The following is an 18,133-nucleotide window of genomic DNA, read 5'->3' as shown; positions in this document are numbered from 1 at the left end:
AATTAATGTATTCAAAGTAAAGAATAAACAAAGAGATTAATTCAGACTAGAAGTCTTGAACCTACATTGTGTTCAATTCCAATGTGTTGAGAAAAGAGAAGGATTTAGCTTAATAGTATTGGCAATTGTTTTTGTTTTCTATTGGTCAGTGGTTTGGCCTTACTGTTGGGAGCCCAAACCCAGTGGTGTTGTTTTGATTTCTAAAATAGGGCATTGAAGTGATTTCATGACTTTGTCAATTGCTAGATTCCAATTTCCAGGGACATATTCTAACTTGAAAAATAACCTATTTGTAAATGCAAGGGGTGCTGTGATCAGCTCCTTTTGTTATGAAAATAAAAATGAGGAGTTTTTGATGAGTGTGAATAGTGTATTGAAGGCCACAATGGAAATATTTTAAATCTTTCATCTCCCAAAATTAAGCTAATGTCTCTTATTCAATATAGAGTAGTTGTGCTCAGTCTTTGCCAAACATCTAGTAGTAAAAGCTACAACTTTTTCCTACCCATCTACAATTTGGGAAAAGGGTTGCACAAAGGTGTTTATTACTGGTATCATTTGGGGGAAAGTTTTGTCTTTTTGTACGAAATACTCCTAAAAAGGGTGCAGTAATAATGGCATTATTTAACTCCTCAAATGTTCTTTGTCAGTTATCAACCAATTCAAATTGGCTGCCTTCTTTTAAAAAAAAACGTAATATAAAATGTATGCCTGTAAAATTCCTTACATATTTTGACATAAATCCCACTCATCCTAAGAAGGGTTTTAGCTCATCTTCATTGGTGAGACGGGGGAGGGGCCTTCTTCACTACATCCTCTAGACTTACTTTTTGTTTGAATCCCTCTTTAGGGATGGTGTGACCAAAGTTGTCAACTTAGCTGACACCAATTTGTTTCTTCTCAATGTGGATCCCGCGTCTCTTAGTCTTTGCAGGATTTCTCATAAAAAGTGGTCATGTTCTTGTACAGTGGCCCAATATACAAGTATATAATCTTGAAAGCATATTTTATTACATAAATGCTTTCGGATCTGCTGCATACATTTTTGAGAAACTGCCACAGCAAATGCTAAGCCAAATGGCCTTCAGCTGAACATATAGGCCCCATGGTTGTACTAAATGCCTTTAAAGCCATAAAGTCAGGAGGAATCAAACCCTAATGGTATGCCATGGAGAGATATATCATACTGAAAAATGTGCCTCTCTCATTGTACTTAACATTTCAATATTATGGGGCAATGGGTGTCTCCTAATCCATGGTTGATTATTAGGACCATGTAGGTCGACACAAATACATAGACACTCTCCATGGGTTTTAGTGGCAAGAACTCTAGAGGCTAACCATTCAGAACTATCTTTGGCTGAATGAATGCACGATTAGTTCATTTATTTAGATCTTATTCCAGCGGTTCTTTCGTTAGGTGCGGTAATGGATGTGGTTTGTGTATGATGGCATTGTGTATAGCCTTTACATTTTATTTGTTTATCACCAACTGATCTGTCAGCAAGAAGACTTGCTCATTATTAATAAGGTCTAGAGTGAAGCCTAATTCGTTTTGATGTTGTTATCCCAACAATTTGGAATCTTGTTGAACAACAGATACTTCGTAATAAGTAGAGCTTTCAAAGTAATGTGCAATCAAACCATACCTTCAAGATGAAAGGGGGCCTTTTGTACCCAATAGGGGAAATGTCAGGTGTTTCTAACATTAGGTCATCTGGCATTGGAAACTGTATGAAATCAGCACTACTGAGCAATGTATCTTAACATATTCTGCATTTATGATACCCCATGTAAGAGATAATGGTGGCAGTTTTCAATTGGAAAACAATTTCCTTCATTTCTTTACAAATGCTATTGATGATATTAATTGTTTGCTGTCACTTTGCAGCATCTAGGGGCCTGATTTAGACATCAGCAGACGGGTTATTCACTGAAGTCCTTGTGGCAAGAAGAATGCGTTGTGAAAAAGGCACAAAGAATTTACAGAGGATTGTGTTATTGCCACCTTGAGAAGCCCCAGGATTTCAGGCGACCTTATTTGAGCCTCCTACAAAGTTCAAAACAAGCTTGGCAACATAAAGATACTGCCCCTTGTTTATTTCCATAGAGGTTTGGTTAATAATCTTCAAGTACGAGAGGGCCTTCCTTTTTCTGTGTAAGCCCAGTCCCTCACCACATTCCCACTCAAGAATTGCTGTATTCCTTGGGTGACCTGCCAGATAATGACTGACATAGTGTTTCCAGGCAACTGAGGCAACCCTTGTCCAGGATGCCAGTCATGATTCAGCAAACAGAGAGTGCCTAACCATTGCTAAATCTGAAGCATATACCTTAGAAACAGACGCTGTAAAGTTAGCCAATCCAGTTGACACTGCCCGAGAGGTTAACATACACTTTTGGAATATCGCTGGCCTTGCTAGTAAAGTGGGTAGCGAGAACTGGGGAAATTTTATTTCTCAAATATATCATCTTTTTCCAAGAGGCTTGTGCTACCAAAGTTATCAGCTTGGATGGCTATATTTTCAAAATAGTCCCAGCGGTTCCATCTCTGTCTAGAAGGGCAATGGCAAGACTAGTGGCCTGTTTCAAAGTAACCTAGGAGTGATAAATAAGCCCGGTCTCTACCAGTAGTGATCTATTCTAAGCTTTTTCATCTATGTGGCCGAATGGCCTGAACATTGTACTAATCGATTTCTACAACAGGTGTTTTGAGTCGGATATTTATGCTAATTTTAATATGTTTTCTAACTTTGTCCTAGGCCTTGTAGTCAAACTTGCTTCCTTGCACAAAGGATATCAAATTATTTTAGGTGGGGACTTTAATGCTAAACTTTGGTTATCCCAGGAGGAAACTGAACGCCAGTAGCAGCCCGTGGTGGGAATGCTACCGGGCGCTGACGTGGGACGGGGGAGGGGCAGAGTGGGGGGTAGCAAACTACGGATTACGGCCAAATAGAGGTAAGTAAACATAAAAATGAATAAAAATTATTTTGTTGCATGCTCTGCATTGCCAAATGCGATGCAGCGCACGCAACTTTCATTATTAGGCCCGCCAAAACCTCATAGTACTAACTAAATTATAAATAATGATAGCGGTCCACAAGCATCTTGTATTTCATTATTAAGACAATGGAGATGTTAGAAATGATGTTCCAAAGAATATGTCTTGCATTTACTGTATGACTGTGCCTATTGGCAATGGTCTATATCTGGAATAATCCAGTTCCCTATAGTCCAGCACACTTTCCTCTTGTTGATATGGCACCCCAATCCACCATAAATAAAATGTGACAATATTGAGTTCCTCTGTTAAAAAAAAAAGAACTATTAGTACACCTCTGGACCTGTAGATACTTTTCAAGAAGAAGGAATGCTGTGGTGCTGAATGGACTGCTTGACTGCTGCTCTGGAAAAACTGCTGCACTGCTGTGCTGACCTGCTGCCCTCTTGCCTGGTTGAGTAGGACCTGACCTACATCTCTTGAACCCAGAACCACAACGGTACTCCAAGTCCAGGTTGGCCTCCTGACTAGAGCCTCAGGAACAGAATGCTCTAACAAACTTGAACCCAGCACCTGGACTCTGTCATCTGTGAGTTCTAAACTGCCAAGTGGTGCCAGCCCGGTCCTGGACCCATGGAAGTGGGTCTAAATGTTCTCTGCCAGCCCATCTGTGGATCCAGCAGAACAGATGCATCTCCTCTGCTTGCGCAGACCCAAGCAGAACCGACACATCGCCTCTGCTGAGAGATTTCTCCTGATGCATAGGTCTCTGCATCTTGCTCACAGCCCAAATCAGAACCGCTGCCTCTGCAAAGCTTTCCTGATACAGGCCCCTGCATTACAAAGCTCCTGTCAATGACAGCCTTGATGATGCAGATTCTCGCATCGCAGCCTCACAGGTCCTCGGAACTGATGCATCACCTCGACTGTGTGACACACCCCCGACACCAGAATTCACATAGCAACCTTGATCAACAGGAACCTCGACGATGATGCAGGACCTCTAATCTCAGCTCCTCAGAACCAACATATCTCCTCAGCTGGGCGACGAATCCTCAGCACAGGACCTCGCAATGCTCCACAACCAGGATATAAGGTACTTTGTTCAGCAGGCCTAACTAGGTCCCAGTGGCCCGGTGGCCGGCCCATGCTCCATTGTAGTTTGTCTGAACTTGTGACTTTATCCTGGTCCAGCGCGACAAGATATCCGCAGTTGGTGATCTGTTTTTCGGTGTTGTCACTAAAATCTTTAAACACGCATTTCTCCACTCTACTAATTAGATTTTTGTTGTTTTGATCTTGTTTTATTTATTAAAAATTACTCAGTGCGTCTAATGTGGTGTGGGATCCTTTTGTGGTGTGCTTACACAGTGTTACTGTTTGAAGTGTTGCACACATACCTTACACATTACCTTGAGGTTTACTGACTTCTCTGTGGCAAACTATCCAAGGGTTTAGCACAGGTTAATCTAGGGTTTGCTTGTGGCTTCACCCTGACAGGGATTGGGGTTCCTGCTTGAGTAGGGTTTCACCCCCTTAACCAGTAACCCAATTTCTTACAGTGCTCCATTATTAAGTTAGTATAATCAGTATTTAGGAAAATGGAACTAAAATTAACATACAGGTGGATCTGTGCAGCCTTTACATGAATAACGCACTTCTCTCCATTCACCCCAATCTGTGTTCCAAAAAGAAAAGGGGAAACAGGACATCCCTATCTTGTCCCTCATTCATTACAATTATCCCAACAGAGTCCATATTTAAGAATTATTATCCAATGGGGAGGGTACTCCCAGGTAGTTATTGAGGGGGTGGAGTCAGAGGGCCAGAGATGAAGCTGCAGGCCATATTCCACCCTGGTCCATAACTACCTGGGTGCGCTCTTACAATTAAACTCACAGAAGCACCAGAATACAAGGGGACATATATTTATCAAGGTTTTGCCGTGCTACTCTGCAAAACCTAGATGAGATTTACAAAGCCATGTGTGGCCCTGCAGTGCATAGTAAATGTGGAGTAACGCAAAGCAACACAAGGAGTCCCTTCCTGCACAAAAACAATCCTGGCACCCTTGCTGCAAAAGTGTCTCCGTTGGTGCTAGGCAGCCATAAGTGTGCCAGCACAAGGAGAGAGCAGGAATGCACCACACCTTGATAGAAATGGCGCATTCATGCCCTCGCCTTTTCACGCACCCATCAAGGCCTCTTGCTGCAGTGCATTGCATGAAAAAATGTTAATTATGGCCCAGGTTGTGGAATAACTCTACGAGCTTATAAAAAAGTATTTTTATAAAATACAGACCACAGGCCTTTCAAATTCACTGGATCAAAAACCTTCTCTGCACCTATGCAGGTTTTTACTGGTGGTACTTGATTAACTTCAGCATAATTGGTGTGTTCCAAAATATAATGTTTATTAGAAGCAGGCTGTCATCTATAAAAAGACTCTTTAATTTGAACTTATGGTTGTAGCAATATCTTTGAAAAACAATACGTTTATAAACCAAACAACAAGTAACATGTCAACAAAAAGTTGCAACAGTAGGTGACTTCAGTGGTAAATTCTGAACATGCCAACTGGTTTAGTTGCCAATATTTCTCTCACTACACGAGAGCGCCCACAGAGGCAAAGTACGCTCCATCTCCCCACAGTATTCATACTAAGGGTCTCATCAGCAGACATGGCACCTGTCTCAGAGCCGGCATTTGTACAAAACTGTAGAACATCGTCCATGGGACGATACTTAATCAAATTCCTCCTACAGTTCTTGCCCTCATATACATACATACCTTTCGGTCAACATACACCAGTCCATGTTGGCAAAGTCTTGATCTATATTATCTGCTTCCACCACTGTTACCCACAATGTGGTCAGAGCACGACACACCACTGTTAGTCTCATATCGCCAAATCACAGGGGAGGTGATGGGGTGTCGCATAAGGATGTGCAAAACAAAAAACAATAATCACTTTTCTTTCCTCTGGGTCCCGCGTCTTTGCCCTATGCTCTCCTCAAGAACCAGGAAGCACTGATCAATCACAATGCTGCAATTCAGTGTTGTGATTGTTAAGCACCCAGGCTACCCTGACCAATCACAACACTGCAATGCAGTGTTGTGATTGGTTTTGAGCTTCCTGTTTTGACGCTCAACCAGGGAATTGGGACCTGGGCATGTTCTCTACCAGGCTGTATGGCAGCCTGCCTCGAGAACAGGGAAAGTGAGCATGATTGGTTTGGGTGGCCCCAGAGAAACGACCAAACAGACATTGTGCACTTAGGAGTGGGAAAACCACTCCTCCTCTCCCCGGCACCGAGAGCAGAGCAGCCCCGCCTACCCGCACACCCACAAAGCAGCACAAACATAAGATGATAATAACTTTCAGTTATTATCATTGTATGTTTTCTCTTCTCGCACTGCTTGAAAGCAGGGGCGCGACGCTCCTCCGCCATAGCGGAGGAGACGCCACTGCACAAAATGCCTTAGTATATTTAGGCTCTGTCTGTTTTTTCAAATACTCTATAGTATAAATTTGGCATCACTTTCTATGGACAACTCTATCATCCTGGTGAAAACATTTTTCACAACATTCCAGAATAGTCATACCTTGGAACACAATTAACTAATATTGGTAACATATTACTAATAAGCCAACCTAGCTGCAGCCCCTGACAAAGCGATTGAGTTGGACCTTTCTTATGTTCAGTAGCTCAACACGTGTATAAAAAACCCTTTACAAAATGTTAAATTGCACAAATCAAAACAAGGCTATATATTACATATTTCAATGTTTGATTGATACAATACCAATCAAAATTCTGTTGAGAAGTATTTTCATTAAAAAAATAAAGTCAGTGTTTAGCAATGTAATTGGTCAATAAGTATTTTAGAGTCCGTGGTGAGCAATAGAATTGTTCATTAAGGCTCACGAAATGTACGAAATAATAAAAATAAGCATTTATGTAAAGATTCAGGAGCCAACTCCCTAATGAAGTGCATATTATTCACTTTAACAACTTTACATTATATGCTGTAAAGCTGATGAACTTTGTGCCAGGGGCTTTATTGTTTGGAAGTGATTGTATGGCTTGCTTAACTTCGTTTAAAATTACATGGATAGGACGTTTTCACCCTCAATATCTATTTTCTACATGTCAATTTAAAAAAGATAATTCATTATACTTTCGGTCAAGGCTTTCAGATCTTTTCTATAAGATTCCACATAATATCTTCAACATAGCGCTCTGTGTCTGCCCACTTCTGAGAGAGCGCCATTTCAGTGAAATTTGTAGGGGTGCATCATATGTACAAGTAGTCAGCACCCGTATATATATATAGAGGACTTTAATCATGTTTAGATGCAAGGTGGAATAGAGTACTAGAGTAATTGGGTCTAGAAAACGTGAAGAGACCATCTTATGATTTGCAAATCCACACTTGCTGTTTTAACATAGAGATGTTGTTGAAATGGAACCTTTCACTAATGAGATTATTTTGCATTCAGATTTGCTTATTGAAATGTGTAATTGTGTTTTTATATACTCGATAATTAGCTTAAAGTAGAAAAATTTATTTGTTTAAGGTTGGAGGCCTAGTGAATCAAAGGATTGCTCACGTAAAATCGTTGGGCCTATAAATCAAGTCGAGGCCTAGTCTATGAAACTCGTGCAGGCCTGTTTGAAAAAGTCTTGCTTAGCATTTAGCTGTGGAAATGTTTTATAAAAGATGCTTTTAGAAAATATTGCAACATTAGTGGAATGTGAGCCGAATTGTATGTATTTTTTTGCAGGTGCATCACCAAGTAGACTGTAGAGTAGAAGGGCCCATTGTGTATGAATGTTAGAAATACTAGACTCAGACATGGAGGAGTAGACCAGGAATTTGAAGATACAACTTGAAGGGACGGAGAGTCTGAGACCCAAGTACGTTTTAATGGACAAGGATGGAAGAATGCCATAGTGGAAAACTTTGGAAACCAACACCTTCGAGAGGGGCGTACCTGAAGGCGTGTCGTTCGCATTGTGGGGTTTTCGTATTAGGGACAGTGCCCTGAGGGTAGAGGCAGGTCAGATGGGCTGAGGAGTTAGAGAGAGTGGTCGTGTTGGGCAAGGAGCTTAGTGTGGATGAGGAACTCTAGTCTAAGAGAGGAGTGGGCGAACTTCTTTGGGAAGTCCCCACTGCTGACACCTTTTTGTTAGGATGAGCTATTGCTGAGTAGGGTTGACACTTAGTATAGAGTAGGGACAGACTAATTTGAACTTATGTCTATTATCCCAATGAGTACCAGAACCCAGGTTATAGCAATTTTGTTTAGTCTGATGATTCTGGAATTGATTCTCGTATTATTCATCAGTCGCCTAAGACTTTTCCGTATAATTATGTTTGTATTAGTACCAGTGTATCTTTTCAACCTCTTGCTGAGGTGCTTGTATCTTCAGTTGTTCTTGGTTATGTAATAAACCTTCAAACTTAGTTTTGGTCGGTGGTTCTTGGGGGAAGCTATTGGGATTTCTAAAAAGTTGTTGATTCCACATGAAATATTGCCTAATTCACTCTATGACAGGTAAAAAGGTCTAGTCGACCTGTGACGGAATTTTGGAGAAGGGTAAGCAGACTCTAGAGGTAAAATCCCACCTTTCCAGTTGGTAGCAGAGTAGGATAGTTTATCTTCTGGAGTGAGGGTAATCTAGAAGTAGGTAGAGATTTCCCCGAGGCCCATAGAGAAACAAAGAAGAGTGTCCAGAAACCTGCGGACGGATGGCGTTCCATGGAAACTGATGGAGAGTGACAGTGCGGCAGAAAGCAGCAGGTCGGAGGAGAGTGAGTATGAAAAGGGTCATGCGTTGTTAGATTGCGGTTATGTTGTGTTTCTGTGTTGTGTTGTCTTGCGGAGTTGAGTGCCTGTAGTGTGAAAGAGAACAGGTTGTGAGCGCGCGCAACCGGAGCAAATCTTAAGCTCGAGGGCCGTTTAAGTGGTTCGGGTGTATCGAACACCCAAAGTAATTGTTGACCATGGTTAAGGGGGTCATGAGGTACCATTGATCGCCCGCAGGACCGAGATAGGGGGAACGAATGTGTGAGTGCGTGGGTAACGGACGCTGGTCGGAAGTTGCCGTGAGTTTGTAACCTATCAGTTGAGGCGATTGTCCGGTCGTTCGCGGACAGACATTTGCCAGTTTGGTGACAATTACAGTTAGACTGTGGACGTACAGTCAGGGAAGTGGTTGCTTGGTCGGAAGTAACCATTTTTCAGTGTATGATTGGGACGCATGCGAGACCGCGAGACGAACAGAGAGAGGAGGAGAACTGCTGCGAAACGGAGGCGATAAATCAGAAAGAGCCGCGCTAGGATTGGTCGGCTAGCGTGGAGCCGCGCTGGGATAGGGCGGTTAGTGAGAAGCCGCGCTGAGATTGGTGGATTGTCATCAGGAAGTTAACGAGTGCAGTAAACAAGAAAACTTTGTGAATTTTCATCATGAAATGTTTTAAAGTGTTGCGGAAATGATTCAAGGGCGACAACAAGATAGAACCTCGGGGTGGGGAGGAGGCTCCACCCGAGGATACTCCAGCTTATTATATGGCAACGAATGTTGGGTTACACACCATATTGTGGCTTGATACCTGGTGTAAGATGACAGACGGAAACGAAGAATTGACATTTCCTAAATATGGAACGTTTAGACTAGAGGTGTTGTATCAGTTGAAAGCGATTATGGCTGCGTTGCGACCTTTGCCCAGACCAACACAGTTTGAAGCGCTAAATGCATGGATCAGGGCAGCCCATGAACGGAACAGAGATAGGAGACAAGAAAGGGTGAAGCGATCAGTTAGGGCGGTGCAAGACGCGAGATGGGATGCAATGGCCAAGAGGTGGAGGGTACAGACCATTGAAGGAGATAGGTTGTACCCGTTGTTGGTAAATACGGGAGATGCACAGAGGAAAAGTACGGAGGATGAGGACAGTGAGACAGACGACAGCCTGATAGAGAGGCTGTTGTCAGAGAGCCCACCTCCTTACAATCCTGAGTTGGAGGTAACGCCAACATCAGCAAAGAACTGGGAAGTCTCTGACAGGGATGGTGGGGTTAAAATGGTGAGTGGGTCGAGTACCTTAGGGGACAAGTTTTGCCCAGCAGAGGGAGAAAAGGCACCTCCACCTTCCCAAGTGACGAGAGTAGTGGGGAGGTTTACAGTACAAAAAGTTCGGGTAGAAGAAAGCGTTAACTCTCAGAAACTGCCAGCTGCTCTTATGGTACCAGTTACCATAGGTCCCATAGTATCAGTGTACAACCCAGAACAGAAACAATGCGAGAGTCCGCCACGAAGAGAGAGCGAGAGATGTGTCAGTGAGGATAGGAGTAACGTGGCGGATGGGTGGAGGCAGTTGCCAAGGCCCGTAGAAAGAAGCACTCCTTTGGTAGCATCAGCAGACTCCTCAGAAGAGCAAATGGGTTGGAGAGGACCAATGGATCTGAGGGGACCGCGGCCGAGGTCGATGAGAGAATTAAGGCCAGATTTGAGAACTTGGGAGACCATTGTGGACACTCAGAGTGATAGATCGAGGAATGTGTTTGGGTCTGAAAACCAGGAGAATAGGATGGAGTCTCACTGTGTGCCTAGTGAAAGCAGGCAGGAATGGGTTCGCGAAGGGGTGGGGAATAGGGGGGCGTCCCACCACACCTCTGGCGACAGGAGACAAGAGTGGGACCGGGAAGGTTGGCAAAACAGAAGGGTTCCCCCTAACACACCTGAAGAAAACAGACGAGAGAGTCAGGACTGTGGCGGGAGGGACTCTAATGGGACTTCTAGTCAAGGTACATTGAGGGCTGCAATTAAGGCAAGAAGGATAGATGTGCTGAGACTAAAATCAGAAGTGGAGGAAATAGTGGAAGGTACATTGCCACTAGAAAGAATCGAACTCTATTAACCGGACGAGCTGTTATTTGTGGCGAAGGATGTTACACGAAGGGCTAGGACAGCTCATGAGAAACTCTCTGAATTAGCAAGCAAGTATGCAGTGGATTTGGCAAAGACAAAAGCACTACAGGGTGGCCATAGGTTGCAATACTCGGACCAAGACCTGGAAGAGAAGAGGGTGATCGGATTAAAAACCCACATCAAGGAACTGATTGTGGGAATCCGAACGTGGTCCAATTTGGAGAAGTGGGAAGAAAGGTGGTCAAAGAAAAAGACGGTTAGACAAAGTGTTATTGAGACATCCCCGGGAGGAGGATTGATGTATACAGAAGCGTACCCCTTGCGGGAGGTGGCTCATGGGGGTTATGTACACGTGCCCTGGAGTAGGGGAGATTTGCCCGCCTTTACGAACACATTTCCAAAGTTGCGTGAGAGTCCAGTGGAATGGTACAAGCAGGTAGAGAGGTTCGTTAAAATCTCAAAGGTGCTGTGGATTGATTTAAACACGCTGTTTGACATTGTGGTTCCAGGTGATTTGTGGATAGCATGTAAGGTCAGTGTTGAATGGCCCACCGCAGAGCCAGAGCGAGATGCTGCCACAAATAGACCGTCACCCAGGGTGATGGCAAAGTATGAGCAAGCGATCACGTGGCTACCTCCACAGGACATTGACTGGGTGAAAATAGATCGGACTAGGCAGGAACCAAAGGAGACAGTATATGAATATTATGAGCGGTTATTGCAGATTTTTAAAGAGTACAGCGGGTTAGACGTGATGGACCCAAAGGACATGGGACCGTTTGTGTCCAAGTTTGTTTTGGGACTAAGGCCTGATATCTGCCTCATGATACAGCAACATTTAATCTGTTGGCAAAACAAGCCTCTGGATGAGATCTTGAGGTATGCGAGGTATTGCAGTGACGAGATAGACTCGAAAACAAGAAAACTTAAGGATAAACTGATGTTAGTACAGATGCAATCAGGAGGACAGGGTCAGTCAGGCAATGGCACGCTGGGGAGGAAATCGGGGGGATAGAAAAGGGACAACGAGGAAGGTCCGAGACCAAGGATAGATATAGCAACCCTGAAAAAGACGACAAAGTGTCATCAATGTCAGGAGGTAGGGCATTGGAGACGCGAGTGCCCCCATAACCCAGACAATCAGGTACAGGAGGAAGAGGAGGAGGAAGTCCAAGCCCCTTCGGTACGGAAAGTAACAGTGACAAAATTCCAGACGACGAAAGGGGGGACTTCAGCCGCTAGGGCTCCGGTTCCCCAGCCACCGAAGATTTCAGCAGGGAACAAGGTATACAAGCAGATGCCTTTCATAGTCGAAGGGGACGAGTGCTATTACTTTGACCCAGTGACAGGACGGTACTTGGATGGGGAGGAGGGCTGTACTCTTGGAGCGGTGCTGGAGGTAGATCAGAGAGGACCATTTGTGGAGGCAGATGTAGATGGACATCCCACCACCTTTTTGGTTGATACTGGTGCTTCTCGCTCTACTGTGCGATCTGCGGTAGTCCCCAACTTACCCCTTTCAGGACAGACCATCCAAGTTGTAGGAGTCGCAAACAGGAGAATGACAAACCCCCTGACCGAGCCAGTCCCTGTGAAAATCGGAAGTTTCAGAGATAGACACCAGTTCGTAGTGTGTGACTCCAGTCCCGTGTGCCTGTTAGGAAGAGACCTTTTGTGTAAACTCAATTGCACCATCTATTGTACCCCAAAGGGAGTGAAACTACAGACTAACGATGACGATGCTGACTTTAAAGTTGCAAATACGCATTTGTGCATTGAATTGTACCCTGCTTTGACGGTGGAGGAACTCCCTTGGGATTTGAGAGATTCAGTCTCACCGTAGGTTTGGGACTTTACAGGGTAGGAAATCGGATTGATTAAAGGAGTAGAGCCGGTCAGAATTCAAGTAAGGCTGAATGCTGAATTCCCAAGAACACCCCAGTACAAGTTGACCCCGGAAACAATTGCAGGGATAAAACCCGTGATTGAGTCCATGGTTAGACAGGGAATTCTAAAGGAGGTTATGGGCAGTCCCTGTAACTCTCCGATAATGGGTTTGCAGAAGCCAAGTGGGAAGTTCAGGATTGTGCAGGATTTACGAAAGGTTAACAACATAGTTGTTCCATGCTGTCCAGTGGTACCGAATCCATCAGTGATACTGTTTCAGATACCGTTCCAAGCTGAATGGTTTTCTGTGATTGATTTGTGTCAGGCATTCTTTTCCATCCCTTTGCATGAGGAGAGCCAATTTCTTTTTGCGTTCAAAATAGAGAACCGCGTCTTAACATGGTGTCGTATCCCTCAAGGGTATACAGAGAGTCCATCGATCTTTAATCAGTTGCTGAAAAGGAATCTTGAGAGTCTGGAACTGCCGCAGAACTCCGTTCTTGTGCAATACATAGACGACCTCCTTGTTGCGTCAGACACCGAAGATGCTTGTAGGATTGACACCATTGCCTTGCTGAATCATTTGGCAAAAAATGGACACAAGGTATCCCCCAACAAGTTACAGTACTGCCTATCTGAAGTGCAGTATCTGGGTCACAGAATAGAGAAGGGAAAGAGAAAAGTGTCGCCTGACAGGATTGAAACGATCATGAGAATGACGGTGCCTTCGACCCAGAGAGAGGTCAGGAGGTTCCTAGGCATGGTTGGCTACTGCCGACAGTGGATTGCTAACTTTTCTCTGAAGGCGAAACCATTGCAGAAACTGACGCACAAGGACGTGAGTGATCCGGTATCATGGGACACAGATTGTATGATGGCTTTTCTCGAGCTGAGAGAGGCTTGTGTCGCGCTCCGGCTCTGGGAATGCCCGATTACACCAAATCATTTGCATTGTTCTGCAGTGAGAGAGAGGGGTGTGCTTTGGCAGTCCTAGTGCAGGATCATGGAGGAGTCCGTAGACCAGTTGCATACTTCTCGGCTACCTTAGACCCAGTAGCCGCAGCGTTGCCCGGATGTCTCAAATCCGTTGCTGCAACAGGTGTCAGCATTGAAAGATGTGAAAGTATCATGATGGGATATCCACTGACAGTGCATGTACCCCATTCCGTGGAATTGTTGATGACCAGGACCAAGACGCAGCACTTGACCAACAATAGGCTCACACGCTACGAGCAGGTTATACTTGCTGCGGAGAATGTGACTCTCAGGAGGTGCTCTGTCTTGAATCCTGCCACTTTGTGCCATTACCAAACGATATAGAAGATGATTGGGAAGACCATGATTGCCTTGACGTGACTGAACTATGCACCAAACTTAGACCGGATATTGTTGATGAGCCATTGACGGACCCTGATGAAATTTATTTTGTGGATGGCTCATGTGTAAGAGACAATACTGGTCGGTTGAGAGCAGCGTTTGCTGTCTGTACTTTTTCTGGAATAATTGAAGCAGCCTGCCTGGAAGGAGTACACTCCGCGCAGGTGGCTGAGATAATTGCGTTGACGCGTGCCTGTCTGGCAGCCAACGGGATTCGGATCACCATATTCACTGACAGCCAATATGGATTTGGGGTGGTTCATGACTTCGGTCAATTGTGGTCTCAAAGGGGCTACATGACATCATCGGGCTCCCCAATCAGGAATGGTGAATTTATCAGGTTATTGCTGGAGGCCTTGCAAGGTCCTGCAGAGATAGCCGTGGTACAATGCACAGCCCACACCAAAGGTACAGATTTTGTGTCCATGGGGAATCGTTATGCTGATGAAGTTGCACGGTATTGTGCGGAGCAGGGATACTCCTTTACTGAACAAACAATTGAGGGACCAAAGGAAAGAACCAAACTAAGCATGATGCTTGAGGTGGCAGACACATGGGAAGAGTTGAGAGACATGCAGGGACAGGCGTCAGACTATGAAAGAAGGGTGTGGGAATCGGCTGGTTGTGTTAAAGGAGATTTGGACATGTGGGTTTCGGCTGACGGAAGAGCTGTGTTGCAGAATGAGTTGGTGAGTGCAATGGCACGACAGATACATGGTCCTGTGCATCTGGGAAGGGATGCGATGATGCGTGTGTTCAGGAGAACGTGGTACAATCCGAAATTTAGACAGGCTGCGGAAGCAGTATGTCAGAGATGTGTAACCTGTCAGCAGATGAATGTTGGGATAAGAACACCAGTTATATTGAGTCACATTGGGAGGTCCGGAGGACCTTTCTATAGGATGCAACTGGATTTCATTGAGATGCCGAGGTGTAACCGCCTCAGATACATCTTAGTGATTGTGTGTGTGTTCTCTAGATGGGTTGAGGCATATCCCACTCGTAGGTGCGATACACTCACAGTAGCGAAACTATTGTTGAGGGAATTGGTGCCACGATTCGGGGTTCCAACCTCTTTGGAATCGGACAGAGGAAAGCACTTTAATAGCGAAGTTGTGAAGATGCTCTGCTCTGCCCTGAACATTGACCAGAGGCTGCATTGTAGCTACCGCCCAGAGGCTTCTGGCATAGTGGAGCAAATAAACGGAACTCTCAAGGCCCGAATGGCAAAAGTGTGCTCATCCACATCCCTGAAGTGGACCGATGCATTGCCGTTGGTACTAATGAGTATGCGTAGTACACCAGATAGGAGGACAGGGCTCTCACCTCATGAAGTACTGATGGGGAGGGCTATGCGACTGCCATCTATTCCTACAACTGCCTTGCTGAATATCACAGATGATCTGATTCTTGATTACTGCAGGGGACTTTCTGATGTCATCCGTTCTGTGTCCCTTCAGGTGCAGGCTGCTGAAATCCCGGCTTCTAGCGACCTTTGTCACGACCTGTGCCCGGGTGACTGGGTCCTGGTGCGGAAACACGTTCGGGAAAGTTGCCTGGATGTGCGTTGGAGAGGACCTTTCCAAGTTATTCTGGTAACAACCACTGCTGTGAAGTGTGGCGGATTGCCAAACTGGATCCATGCTTCTCATACCCGACGAGTCCCAGCACCCTTGGAAGGAACAGCTCCTCTAGAGGAGAGAAATTCTGACGAGGAAGAAGGTCCACAAGAGGGGTCGAGTCAAGCTGTGGGGGTGCCAGTGGAAATTGGGGACTCCCCTAATCAAGCTGAAAGTGACCACGACAACAGTGACACTGAGTCTGCCTCAGAAAGGGGAAGTGGTGACGAAGGTGATCTGAGCGCAGAAGAGGCTGACAGTGGGGACGAACAGGGTGTGCAAACGAGAAGCAGAAGAGCCAGAAGTGCAGAGGCTCATTGGCCCGAGAGACGGAGGCGAATGAACGTGAGATTAGCTTCCGAGAGAGATCTTGCTCCGGTGTCCGAAGAATCAGATCCGGAAGAGGGAGAACAAGAATCAGAGCAAAGGGGTCCGAGAAGGTCAAGGAGGGTAAGAGTACCTTGCCGAAGATACGCCACTCCTGAGTGGACCTACCCTTTTACAAATGCCAGGTGTACTGAGGTCCGGGAGGGTGAGGTCAGTGGCTGTGACCAGTACATTCCCAAACGTTAAGCTGGAAGTGATACTGTTGGTACCTGGACTTGAAATTGAAGGCGTACTGACACTCACAATTCCCAATCCCCCGTACCTAAGCAAGATACGTGATTTACTTCTGGATAGACTGATTTTTCCTACTTTTGGTCCGGATATACCAGCCTATGACGCAGTTGTGCTCCGCATGGAACTTTTAGACTATGTGCTTCAGGCAATCGGAGCAAGTGTGATCATAGACTATTAAAGACTTTGTAAATAGCTGTGAACTAACCTAGAGCCGAGTGGAAGAAGAAGAAATGTAGGGACTTTCCACAGAGGACGGAGAAGGGTTAAGCTTGTCTGTTGTTGAAGCAAAAGAAGAACTGAAACGGGGATTTCTACTTTCCGAGGTGGTTCGAGAGACTCAAATAACAAAGAAAGAGAGTTTTGGGTGCTTTCCGAGAGCGAACTACTTTGTGCTGAGACCATGGCGCCTGGAAACCCGAGTCGTAGAGCCAAGTGCATAGTAGGAACTCTTTTAGGAGGAGTGATACTCCTTATAGCCATAGTAGTTTTAGTTTCCTATTTTGCACCACACGAACAGGTAGAGAAGGCTGAGGGGACACCGACACCTACCACCCCGAGTCAGAAGGAAGACAGAGCAAGAAGAGAGAAAGCCTTGCTGGCTGCAGAAAGTCGTAGGTTACATACTGATCTGTCTAAAGGAAATTTTGGACAGAATGCGTATGCAAAGCTGTTGTATGAATACATTGATGCGATGGATGCGAAGGACTGTTATGTGTGTATGCAACTGCCAGCTTCAGTAGATGAGGGCATTAGATACCATCACCTTCCATTGACATATGGAATTTCATGTAGTTTACTGATCAGTATACTTTATGGGCGAAATCATTTTGAATATTTCTTTTCAAATTATGATGCTGTGTTGCCGGAAGTCCCGAATTATAAGCACTTGAACAAATGGGATTATTATAAGTCAGAGGACAGACTTGGATATTTTTTCATTCCCACACAAGAGCTAGACACACCGTATGCACACTGACACAACCTGGCCTGCTCATTATCTGAGACGGAGAAGAAGTTCATTGAACAGGTGGAAGATAGGTACATGAAGCAAAAACAGTTGCGAGATTCAGGGCAAGGCAAAGTAGATTGGATGGAAGAAGAGAAGCAGCATAAGTCAAGAGGGAGTTATGGTCCAATAGCTCTAGATGAAGTGCAGAAAGGGAAGTTGTGCCTTCACCGACCACAGACGTATTATGAAAATGTGTATGTGGGTCATACTACGTGTGAACACACCTTCACATTGGAATATTACACCAAAGATTTCTTGAAGAGCGTGGTACAGGTGATTACTACGGTATATTTTGTTTGCGGAAGGAATGCGTATGTGAGATTGCCAGAGAAGTGGTATGGAACATGCTATCTAGCAATTATTTTTCCCAAGATTTAAAATACTGAAGATTTTGCGCTCTTAGAGGGAGGGCCTCAAAGGAGGGTAAAGCAAGGGGAAAGTGCTGGAGCAATTGTGGGAGATGTGTTTGGAGCAGCGATACCTATGTTGGGGGTCATTTTAAATGATGTGAAAATACGGCGATTGGCAACTGTAGTGGATGAATTGTCAATGAATACAGCTAAGTCACTAGTGTTGGTTGAGGGAGAGATGTTGTCGATCAGGACGATGGTTTTACAGAACCGTCTTGCGCTAGACGTCATCCTAGCGAAAGAGGGAGGAGTCTGTAAACGATTGAAGG

This window comes from Lissotriton helveticus, chromosome 6 (genome assembly GCF_964261635.1).
Source record: "Lissotriton helveticus chromosome 6, aLisHel1.1, whole genome shotgun sequence".
Lineage (NCBI taxonomy): Eukaryota > Metazoa > Chordata > Amphibia > Caudata > Salamandridae > Lissotriton > Lissotriton helveticus.
The sequence above is the reverse complement of the archived record's forward strand: the minus strand, read 5'-3'. Positions refer to the sequence as shown.